Source organism: Artemia franciscana, chromosome 19, assembly GCF_032884065.1.
Source record: "Artemia franciscana chromosome 19, ASM3288406v1, whole genome shotgun sequence".
Taxonomy (NCBI): Eukaryota; Metazoa; Arthropoda; class Branchiopoda; order Anostraca; family Artemiidae; genus Artemia; species Artemia franciscana.
In genome coordinates this window covers 26580140-26592611 of record NC_088881.1, presented here as the reverse complement: position 1 = coordinate 26592611, position 12472 = coordinate 26580140, and the positions used below count along the sequence as shown (strand labels likewise).

General features: G+C 33.9%; 1 protein-coding gene across 1 annotated transcript in view; it reads right to left on the bottom strand.

Moving 5' to 3' along the window:
* LOC136039490 (syntaxin-binding protein 5-like) overlaps positions 1–12472 on the bottom strand; it is a gene marked incomplete in the record, with an annotated part of 340696 nt that overhangs the window by 36712 nt on the left and 291512 nt on the right.

Below are 12472 nucleotides of genomic sequence, written 5' to 3'. Positions count from 1 at the left end.
AATTTCGTCTTCAAACTTGAACTGGTCTTTGATCTGCTTGATCAGGACTATATAGTAGTGTCGACACGACTGGTAAAAGAGATCAATGTTATCACTTGGCTCTTGAGCATCCTCGAGTTCTTGCATGGAATCGGTTGCAGCTATTCCCACATATGTCTGGTTTAAAGGCAGATACTCACTTGAAAGGTAAGGATCCAGTTCAGTAAACGAACCAACATTGCGAATATAGTCCAATTTCATGAAGTTAGATGCAACATCATTCACAAGTTTGCTGACACTAAGCTTCAGGGAGTGAAGAAGTGGGAGTTTGGATTGAAAACTGTATTGAATTCGTTGGAGAGGCCAAGAGAGTAGTCCATGAATTCAAGGTATGGCTTTGTCAACTTGCTTTGTAATGTCGACAAGATAAGGTCATTTGTTGCAGTTGGGTCTTCAAACGTGGTTTCTACGAAATACTGAATAAGTGCAACCCGTTGCTCAATAAGCCTCTTCACACAGGCCTGAAGGGATAACCAACGGGTCTGTCCTGGAGCAAGAATTCGGTGTGCTTTGCATCGGAAGAACTCCTGAAATTCGGCAAACTTCTCTCGCCTGGAAGCGCTTCTGGAAAAGTGGGCATAGATATTTCGCGCCAAGTCTTCGAGTATCTTGGGAAGTGACAAGCATGCATATGATGAGCATAAGTGAATAAGATGGCATGAGCATTTCACATTCAAGATGTGTGGCACCATGGCTTTCATAAGGGTTGAAGCAGATCTGTTGGCTCCAAACATGACGTTAGTTGTATCTGCACAAAATGCAACAATATTTTGCCAGGGAATCGAGTTTTCTTCAATGACTTGCTTGATGCGGTTAGTCAGGCCCTCAGCCGATCCATCACTACACTTAACCATATCCAATACTTTGACATGAAATTTTAGATCTTTCTCGCTAAAAAATACAACCATGATAGCTAGCTGTTTATCAATAGTACGATCAGTGGTTTCGTCAATTATCACAGAGAAAAAAGTGGTTTTGAGCAACTCGACTAACTGGTTCTGTAGCACCAACGAAAAATTCTGTCGCAAAATATTTGTAGCTTTCTGTTTACCCAATGTGACCCCTGCCAGGGCCTGGTCTTTGGGAAATAATTTTCTGAGGAAAGGAATCAAGCTGTCTGCAAGACGAGTTTAAGACAAATGTTTTTAGCCTTTTTTATACCCCATATTTAGGTTATTTCTAAGAGCTCAAAAAGTGCTTAAATCTGAATTTCAGGTAGAGCATAAAAAAAGGCATTAAATGTTATATTCACTTTATACAAAAGCCAGTTACATGGTTTGTTGTAATTTTATGACAGAGGTGCTAATGATAGCTAACAACTCTTACTACTAGTTTACAGTTAGGCCTACTCAGAAACAAAAACACTAGACCTATAAATTCTGACAACTTATCAGCCTATTCATTTCTTAAACTAATGGGCATCAAGGAATGATTTAATTAATGATTTTATAATTTTTAAGGTGTTTTGACTCTAGTGTAATGTTCATTTTGAGTAGAAGTGCCTGAATACTAATATCCAACTCAAGTTTTAAAATCATTAACTAAAGAGCAGTAAGCTAAACTGACACCATCATTGTTTATTTTGAAGAAGTAAAACTAGCCACCTAATGATTTCCCATCTTTCCCTTAAAAAAAATAATAAACTCTAACCCCATGTTTGTTTACTTGTCTGATTACTAATCTGACTAATCCAAGCGTTTTTTGAGATGCACATGACATCAGAAGTTAGTTGGATTATCTCCTTGAATGCTCAAGATTATTTGTCCATGGGCTTGCACTTTATAACCCCCAAATAAAAAGATTATTCAGGACAAGTGTTGTCAATGCTACATATTTTTTTAAATGGATAAACATGTGAAATCGTTAAGTCTAGAAAAAAGACAAGGAAACTGTAAATAGTGGAAATAATCTTAGCTTTTCAGTGACCTGTAAGTAATCTTATCCATATTCCTTAGGATCTAAAGGGTTTTTGATGTTCTAGGCCTGGCTTGCATAGGCTAAGCTTCATAAGGAGTCAGAAAAAGTTTTTTTGTTATTAAAAAGGTTGGTTCTTAGGGAGGCAGCTATCACATTGGTGAGTTAGTCAAATGTTACTGTATCAAACAGGCCTAGTTTCTAAACCGTCCTATAATTTTTAGTTGAAAATTTTTTTTTAGAATGATTAGGCCAATACCTATAGCCTTTTATATAGTCTATATTTGTTGAGATTGCTATTTAAACTGGATTTTTAAGGTAAAGTAGGGGTAAAATTTTACTTTAGCTACTTTTGGCTATCTTTGAAAGAGGTTAGGCTAGGAAAATGAAACTTTCAGGGATGTCCCAGGAAGGTATTTTGAAGTACCTACTTCTACTTCTTTTCCCTCTGAAATTTTTGGGTGCCTTATTTCTTTGTTATCAGTTTCTTTTTCTCTGGCCTTAGTTCTTAATTATTCTGGCCTTAAACAACTCCTGTTGATTGAGCAGAACTTTAAGCCATAACACTGTTTTTTTCTAACTTAGAAATAATCTTTTATGCCACCTCATTATAGGTTAAATATGTGGCTTATATTATTTATTCTCCATGAATTTTTGTTTCATTTGATTTCATTGATGTCAGTTGCTTTCTGTTAAAAATACATTTATTGTTTTACATCAAGCTTCTTCTTTTGTGAAAAAATTTGAACTGTTTTTCTTTTTACATGTTGTATAAAATGTAAAGGAATACCTGGCCCTTCATTTCACAGATTCAACTAAAAGTATTTGAGGCATCTTATATCAAAATACATCTGACATATTTTAATGTTTTTTTTTTTAGATGACATAGGGCACCATTAAAGTTTTGCATTTGCTTTGCTAAAAATTGTCTTAAAAAGTGCCAAGTTTAGTATTAGTGTTAATATTCTTCTTGCTGATGACTGTAATTGTTTTTAAAATTCCTTCTGTTTAAAGCATTTTAGAGAGATTCTGAGCCAACCATGGGTATATTGTTGTCACAAATGATTTTTCTCAAATGGGCTTGTGGAAAACAAATAGAACATATAATTTCTCTTTTTTTATTATTTCAAGACTAGAATATCACAAAACTAAGCATTCATATTGCTGATTGTACCTTAAGTAAATACAATCCTTGATGGAGTTTTGTTGATACCTGTTTAAAAATTTATTAGTCTTAATAAAATACATATTGTTTGTGGGACAGCAATGAAAAATGGGAGCAACTATGACTTGAGTTTGTTTTTTTTTCAATATTTTCTTTTTCCAAATAATTTTTGTTCTCTGGTGACATTTGTGTTCCTTCTTAAGTGGCTGGCACTCTAGGTTGAGAATCCTTTATCCAAAGGGCACAGGTTTAATTCCTGGTATTAGCAGTTTATTTGGTTTGGAACAAAGGTCAGTGATGTAACTCTGTAAGTTCAGCCAGAATTGGCCCAAACTTAACAGGTTACCTAAAGAAATCTGGGGTCAGTAAGCAGGAAGGGCATGCAAAAGCATAAAATGACTGGCCCCTAGCTTTCTATTGCAATTCCTGGCTAAAGGATCACCTGGTCCTTTACTGGGCTTCTGACTTAGCCATAGAAGCTTTCTTTTAAACCCATTAAATATAAGTACAAAGGAAGAAATGCCAGTAAGGTGGTCCTTCCTTTTCAATGAATTGTTAATGTACAGACAAGAGTGTAGGTCATAAGAGGTGGCTGGTGAATGTTTTGCAAGGTTTAAAAATTTAGGGCAATTGCTGAGGTTGGCAACTGAGCACAAAAGTAAAATTTTGTGAATGGTTTTTATTTGTGAATGATATATTTATCATTCCAGAATTTTAAAGTTAATCTTTATTGTTTTGTTTTAATTTCCATGGCCCTAGGACTTTAGTGTATTAAAACCTACTTATGTCCATCCATTTTCTTTTAAACAGAGAGGAGCTCTATGTTTCCTAGCTTCAATAAATTTATATGCAATTTTGAGACCAGGGTTACAAAGTAGGTCAAACTTGCAAGTGGAACTATGGTATGACTAATTAATTTGTAAGAAATGTATATCAATTTAAAGATTAAAAAATTATGTAGAAAACAAACAAGACAAATAAATAAAAGTATCCCTTTACAACCATTTAATGAAGTGTAACGAATGTAGATCATCCCTAAGATTGAAATGAACAAAGCTTCAATTATGAATCTGTTTTCTTTAAACAGACTGAAGGGGCAAACCTCCAAGCTATGACAAATTCAATCTCACTTTTGGTCTCTTTCCTTTTCAATAGGAACTTTCTTTGGATTTTTTTCAACCAAGTAAAAACAGTAGGGACATGATCAGGTATAAGTGACCTTCCACTGAGCCTACATACCCAGGGGAAAATTTTGCAGCTATACTAATAATTGGTAAATTTTTTGTTGTTCATATTTTTGATTTATACATCAAGTGAACATACTCCTTGATGCCTTTTTATGTTTTTCACAAACATAATAAGTGCTTCAAGTGCAAGTTTTTGAGCTCTTGAAAATGACCAAAGCATACTCAAATAGTTTTTGGGTATAAAAAATCTTAAAACATTGGTCTCAAACTTACTGTTTCATTATTAATTCATTTTTTTTTCATGTTGTATAATCTATGAGCACTGATTTTCCACAATTAAGTTGGATTAATAAATTTTACAATATTTTGCTGTATTTCTTCTTCTTTGATGCCAAATTTTCAATTAAGGTACGTGTTTTTGGTCATTTTTGACAAAATAATGTATGTTTTTCACTGCCAAAATTTGTTAGGTTAAGTAAGGTCAAAAAGCACTTAAACTTGAACTAGCAAAATAAGCAATTGTTATATTTGTAAAGAACATACAAAAAGGCATCAAGTGGTACATTCACTTTATTTGTAAATCAAAATATGAACAACAAAAAATTCACCCCTAACATGCCTAATTTGCAAATATATAGCCCAAATTATATATTTCCATTGTTTTCTGCCACCTTTTACTTGTTTTGCCACAGTTGCCTCAATTAACAGGTACTAGGGTCGAGGGATATATTGACAGAATCAATGGAAAATATGTAATTTCAGCTATAGATTTCCATATTAGGAAGGTTGGGGCTAAAGTAGAGCAGGGCTGCATGTAGAATGTGTTAGCTATAATTATTATGTAAATTACAAAGAATCATCTTTTTTTAACAGGTTTTCTTCTATAGGTCTACAGGTCCTTCTCTTGGACCTATACTGCATCAAGCATTATATAACCAGAGAAGAATAACTAGCAAAAAGCTATATATACATAAGCACATGTTATTTAACAATGACTTCTCTAGTGCTTAACTATGACCCCTTAGTAATATTGACAAGAAATGAGGGTAAAACTGGTGCAAACAGTATTACTGGCTTTCATAGGAAGTGAATATACCACTTGAAGGTTTTTTTGCTCTTTACAAATATAATAATTGCTTCTACTGCAAATTCAGATTTAAGCACTTTTTGACCTCTGACCTTTTAAAAATGACCTATATATGGGGTCATTACAAATCTGTAATAGTTTAGAAACAAATTTGGGCTATATATTTGCACATCAGGGGGTGGGGGTAAAGCATAGCATATATTATCTATGTAAACTAACCATTGCTGTTTTTTTTTAATGTGTTTGTGCACATCAAATTTTAATGAGAAGAGAAATCACCAGTGCAACAGCACAAATACATAAAAAAAAATCCAGCAATGGTTAGTTTATGTATTTAATATAAGCTATACTTTCCACCCCCTGATGTGAACATATATAGCCCAAATTTGTTTCTAAACTATTATAGATTTGTAATGACACCATATATAGGTCATTTTTAAGAGGTCAAAAAGTGCTTAAATCTAAATTTGCGGTAGAAGCAATTATTATATTTGTAAACAGCATTAAAAAGGGCATCAAGTGGTATATTCACTTCATATGAAAGCCAGTAATACTGTTTGTACCAGTTTTACCCATGGTAAAACTGGTGCAAACATATATAGGAAACAGAAAAAGTGAAATTTAGTGTAAATGACAACAGGAACTGGATACTGGTTCAAGGGGGCCAAAAACAGGGCTATATAATTGGAGTTCAAAGAACATGGTGATTTTTTAGTGAAAAAAAAAAACACTTCCCTGGCTAATTTAGTAATTTGAATTGATTAGCCTACCGGAATTTTCCTATCCTATGCAATTGAAATAGTTTTCCCTTTTCAGAGCATTAAGATAATTTATCACAATAAAAAATATCCAAAGCATCTTGAATGGAATGACTAAAAAAGGCAAATGACAACCACAATTTGAAATCTTACAATTAAACTTCTGGCCACAAAAATTGTATTAGGCTACCCAGCTCTGAAATAATTGCTGAAGGTGTATTTGCCTGTAAAATTACAAACAGACCCGAAGTCCCAGCCTCTTCCTTGTCAGAACTTCACATAACATTAAAGCAATAATATAGGCTATTTTACACGAGACCAATGTTGTTATTCTCGCAATTAATCCTGCTGTTTTAAGTGACACGTGGCCAGACAAGTATTTGTTGCTATCTTTTAGGGGTTAAACCCCGATAAGTAAAAATCCCATTGGACAAGTAAACGAACACGGGGTAAAAGACAAGGTGGAACAAACATACAATTTACTACTTACATAATAAGATTATGAACGATAAAGCCCGCCCCATCCGCCATTTTTCTTGCTTCCTAAAATTAAATGTTGCTGTTATTAATTATAAACAGCAGTAGCAGCAGGATTTTGTGATCTTTCTTAACTGCAGATGTCACTTGGGTCCTCATTCAATGGATTCTAAATTTTCTTAGACTCGTAACTTTTGAAAGGTAACACTAAACTTGATGAAAATTCTATATTGAAAATCAGCACAGAAATACAATTCTTTTGATTCAACTATTTTTTCTTTTATTCAACTCAAAAAATACACAAACAATATTATGCCCCAACAGAGAGCAGAGCTCGTCAGGCTGGGATAGTGCAAAAACATAAGAAAAAACATCAACATCTCATCGTAATAATGATTTCAAAATATAATACGGTAGAAGACACACAAAATAGAAAAAAACTCATAAAAGATAAGTAAATATATAAATATCGGGCAGGAGGGGCGTGGGAGGCCATCCCAGACACAGGGACACAAAAACAAACACACAAATAAGAAGATCAAATAATTTAAATTTCCATCATCAATGGTGAATAATCAAAATTTTAGCAAACAATCTTAAATATTTACTTTTTTAAATTTAGCTAAGATTTTTGCTGAGATTTTTGGGATGGATCAAACAGAATTTTATCATTCAGCTTATAATTGTTAGCAATGAAGGGTATTTGGTATCTAATCGAAAACTTTGACCTTTCAGAGGTTACAAAAGGAATTCGATACATCCTAGACCTCCGACAATCCGAACGAGGAAGTAAAATTAACAGAGATTTGTCATAGAACTAATTTTTAGAATTTTGGATTTGAAAATGCCATATGGAAGTATTTATTATTTGTATGTCATTTAAATCCAACAAATTTAAGAATAGGAATAATGTTTAAGTTTCCGAAACATTTTCAAGTTTTGAAGGTCGATGTAAGAAATTTCCAAGTATTATTATTGTCCTATTTTGTAGTACCTGTAAGGGTTTTATATGCTTTCAAAATGTATTAAGATATACAACTGAGCAATAATTCAAATAAGAAGTAATTAGAGAGTGGTAAATTATTTTTAAAATGGTAAAAGGAAAAATGTTCTTCCGCGGTACATCGACCCAATATTTTGAGCAAGTTTTAATCTTAAATACTCAATATGATTATGAAATGGCAAAAGGGGATCAAGAAAAACTCCTAAATAACGATATGATTGGACTCTACAAATTTTTTGATCACCAGCCTGTAGCTCCTCACAAGAAATCTCTCGAGTGGAACGTTTTGAACGACCAAAAACCATAAAATTAGTTTTCTTAAAATTTGGTACTAGTTTATTAGAAACAAACCATCGATTAACTGAGGTAACACTTATAGTCAGATTTTCGATCAGTGTCAATGAATCCCTAGCTTTAACTAATATAGCTGTATCATCTGCAAATAGAACTGCATGGCTAATATTCTCATGCAAACCTCGGGGAGATCATTAATATAGATAAAAAATAAAAGTGGACCTAATACTGAGCCTTGGGGGACACCAGTATCAATAAGACTTTTTAAATTAGACATTTTTCCACCGAAGTTTACTGTAATTTTGCGTCCGCATAGGTATGATTTAATAATTTGCAATCCTTTCCCTCTTATGCCGGAATTTATCATTTTGTCAAGGAGAATTTCATGACTTAAAGTGTCAAATGCTTTTTTTATATCATAGAAAATAGTAGCCACATGGAAATCATCATCTAAACAATCATTTATTTCTAATAAAAGAGCTGCAACTGCTTGTTCTGTCGAACGGTTTGCCCTAAATCCAAATTGATATTTGGTAAAGAAATTTATTTTACCTAAATAGCTAGAAATCCTTTCTTTTAAAATTTTTTCAAATACTTTAGATAATGGCAATAAAATTGCAATTGGACGATAATTACTTACATCAGATTTATCGCCTTGTTTATGCAACGGAATTACTCGGGCAATTTTCCATCTACTAGGAAATATACTTGAATTGATACTCAAATTGAAAATGTGGATAAGTGGTTCAAAAATAACTCCGGCAATACTCTTTAACAAATTTGTTGATAATTCATCAGGTCCCACTGAATTGCCATTTTTTATATTTTTGATAATCTTATGGAATTCAGCAAAACTAACAGGGACCAGAAATATGCTCGTACATTCATTGGGGGGTAAATATTCTTTATGCGACCTGTAAGGGGACAAATCTATTCCTGCTGAAACAATCGCTTGACCAACACCAGCAAAATAATCACTAAACATATTAGCAACATCTTGCGGTTCTCTAACTTCTACACCATTTGTATTAATTAATACCTCAGGATGTGATAGCTTTTTATTTTTTCCGATTTTCTCCTTAATTAAATTCCAAGTTTTTCGAGGAGAATCAGAATTTTTAAATGAATTTTTATAATACACTCTTTCATTTTCTCTAAGAATCCTTACTAACAGATTCTTATAGTTTTTAAAACGTATTATATTTATTTCAGTGGGATACTTCATTTTAATTTTATATAAGCGATTTTTTTCATTAATAGACGATTTTTTTCATTAATAAAAAGCGATGCATTTACCCATGGTTTTCTTGGTGTATGCCTCTTTCCTTTCAGATTTCTATACGGGCAAAATTTATCAAGCTTCTCAGTCAATATATTATAAAAGTTATCTAAGGATTGATCTGGATCCATTTCATCAATTACTGAACTCCACCCTACATCACCGAGTGCTTCTTTTAATTTTAACAATTTTTTCCCCCAAAGTCTCTTCGCTTTGTTGACTTCTTTTCATTATACGGGAAATATCGCAAAAAATCAGCCATAAGTATGCAGTGATCAGATGAATCATCAGGAATGACATATGTACTAACAGCACTTTCAGGCGAAAAAATATTATCAATTAGTGAATATGACGTATCAGTTATTCTGGATAGTACAAGACATATAGGATATAATCCATGAGATAGCGGACATTCTAAAAACTAAAAAGTGTTACTATCCAGTCTATTCTAATTAGCAGAAACAAGCTTCATTAAGTCAATATTAAAATCTCCCATAACTAGATAAGAAGTATTAAGACTAGCTAATTTATCCATGAATTTTTCAAAACAATTCCTAAACTCCATCTGACTAGCTGACGGACTACGGTAAATAACTGCGATTAGAATCTTCTCATTATTTGGAAGAAAACATTCGACAGCACAAGATTCAAATAACATTTCAATATTCATCGGCAAAAATTCTAGTCTTGCACGGGCTGGTATGCAACTTTTAATTAAGACACCAAGACTACCTTTCTTTTGTATACTCCTTCCAACATGAAACAATTGATAACCATCAACATGAATACTTTCAATTGAAAACTCATCTACAAAAGTTTCGCATAAACCGAATATTTCCGTATCTGACGTCGATAGAAAAGTGTCAATTGTATCCCTTGCAGTCCTCCAGCCCCGGTAATTCCAAAACGATATCCTCCTTGTTCTAGAATTTTTCTTTGCCAATCCATTCAAATATAAATATTGATTTTTTGGTATATCTAATATGCTGCTATTATCCTGATTATCACTAGCTACAATATCTTGGAAAACTGAATGAAACAAAAGAGAATTTCGCTCAAATTCTTTTAACCTTGATGATGGAATTCCATCACTATCTCTATCCATTGTCAAATATTACCACCATGTCAAGAATAACCACACCACGACCCATGCGCCCAATAAACAAAAATAAAAGGTAACACACAGAAACAACTAAGAAAAGAAAAGAGAAATGTCTTCATTCTAAGACAAACTAGACCTACGTTGCCTGGGCAACGTGAAGTGTTGCGGCAACCTTTGTCCGGCTTCGCCGATAAAAGTGTTGCGAGAGCAACACTTTGGTTTTGTTTCTTCGCTATCGGTTAAATTCTGGAGTTGTCAAAACTATCAAAGCATTCAAAACGGCATATTCAAAGCAGAACACAATCAGTAATCACATGATCAAGTTCTTCAGCGTTGAAAAAACAACAGCAAAAGAATATCGGAAGAAGGGACTAAATTGAGTTTGCAGCCAGTTGAACTTTATCCTTTTCAATCGTAGACATCGTGACCGATGGAAACTTGGAACATTATCTTATATAATCTAGTTGGTATTATAAAGCTATTCATGACTTTTCAGGATCAAATACCATAGATGTGCACCAATTTGCACAAATTTTTAGCCTCTGATGAACCTCCTCTAGCAACCGATTCTTACTTACAAGTCCCTCTCCCGTGATATACATCCAAGTTCACCGGAAACAAATAATGGGTACACCAACTAGCAAAAGTTGCGAACCCCTTGTCGCTGAAGTCATTGTAGCCTAACAGCCGATTATTACTTACAACTCCCCTACATGTCTTACAATCGGGAACCAAGTTGTTCTTACCATCAGTTACACCAGAAACAGATAATAGGTACACCAATCAGCAATAGTTGCAAACCCCTCATTGCCAAAGATGATTATAAGCTAATAATCGACTCTTGCTGGGAAGTCCCCTACATATCTCACAATTGGTATCGGCCTATTTTTGGTTCAAGTGTGTACCTTACCACTGAAGTTGTCAACCCCTTGAAACTTTCAAACTGGTGTATGTCATGAAGGAATTTTTGTAACAAAAAATGGATGACATATGCTTTGATCAGCTCATCAAGGTCTATCGATTGTCATTAAAAAAAAAATTCTATCTGTCTTAGTTCAAAAGTTGACTTTTTTGCCGGAGGCCAACTTTCTAACACCACCACTTAGAAAGGAGCAAAGGATAAGCTCTAATTTCTTTAGCAATGAGAGAACTTTTAAAGTTTAAGAGGTATATCTGATACCATTTCTCTGTTGCAATCCCAAGTAGAAAAAAAAGAATGGTAAAGTCAGCTGAAATCACGAACAGAAATGGCTAGAAACAATAGATGGCAGCACTTTCGGACCCGTGGGAAAATCGCACTTTTTTGTTTCTGTAAATTTTTCTATTTATCACTCAAAGAAGATATATTGGCTGTGGGATCGGGGAACTATCGCATATATTTAACACTTATTGATTTTAATCCATCTTCAATTTGAAACTGGTGCCTGCCTGCTTGCCTGCTAGAACGGAGCTTTCCACTCGAAAGCAGAAACATGGTTTGATGAAACAAAAGCTTGGCTGCACAACTTCAGATACTCCTCTCTGACATAGGCTATATAACTCCACTTCACTTCGCACACCATAGACTCTGGCTCGAGGACAAGCAAAAACCATCCTTTTTGGCCCCAGGCAAGAGTTCTACGGAGCTTTCCAAAATGTAATGTCATATTCATCAATCCGGCCTGAGGTCCACACTTTCCGTAAAAACCGCACAGGTTAGACCCTTACCAGTTTCCAGGAATAAGCTGAGATCGGCGGCATAGGAAAAAAAAAAAAAAAAACCGGGACAAAACCAAAGTGTTGCTCTCGCAACACAATTCTTTCAATATTCTACCGCTATTCATAAAGACCCACGTGTGCTTAAGAAAAAGCAGTAAAAAACATAAGAAAATAGATGACTAAAGAGAAAGAATCGTAATAAATATATAGGGCAACAAAAATTATTGAGAAGATAACTAAAAAACAAATAAATACGAGACAAAACATGAGTAAACGCTTCCAACTTGTATATTTTAAAACATACTAACAGGGCGCTTTACTATTAGACGATACAATTTTATTTCACTGAAACATCACTTGGAAAACTATGATGTACATGTCCTTGGGCGTTTGGAAAGTCGTCAACCTCTGGTATGCTATCACTAAATGAATATTTTGTAATTGAGCCGTCAGGTCTTTTCACAAACAA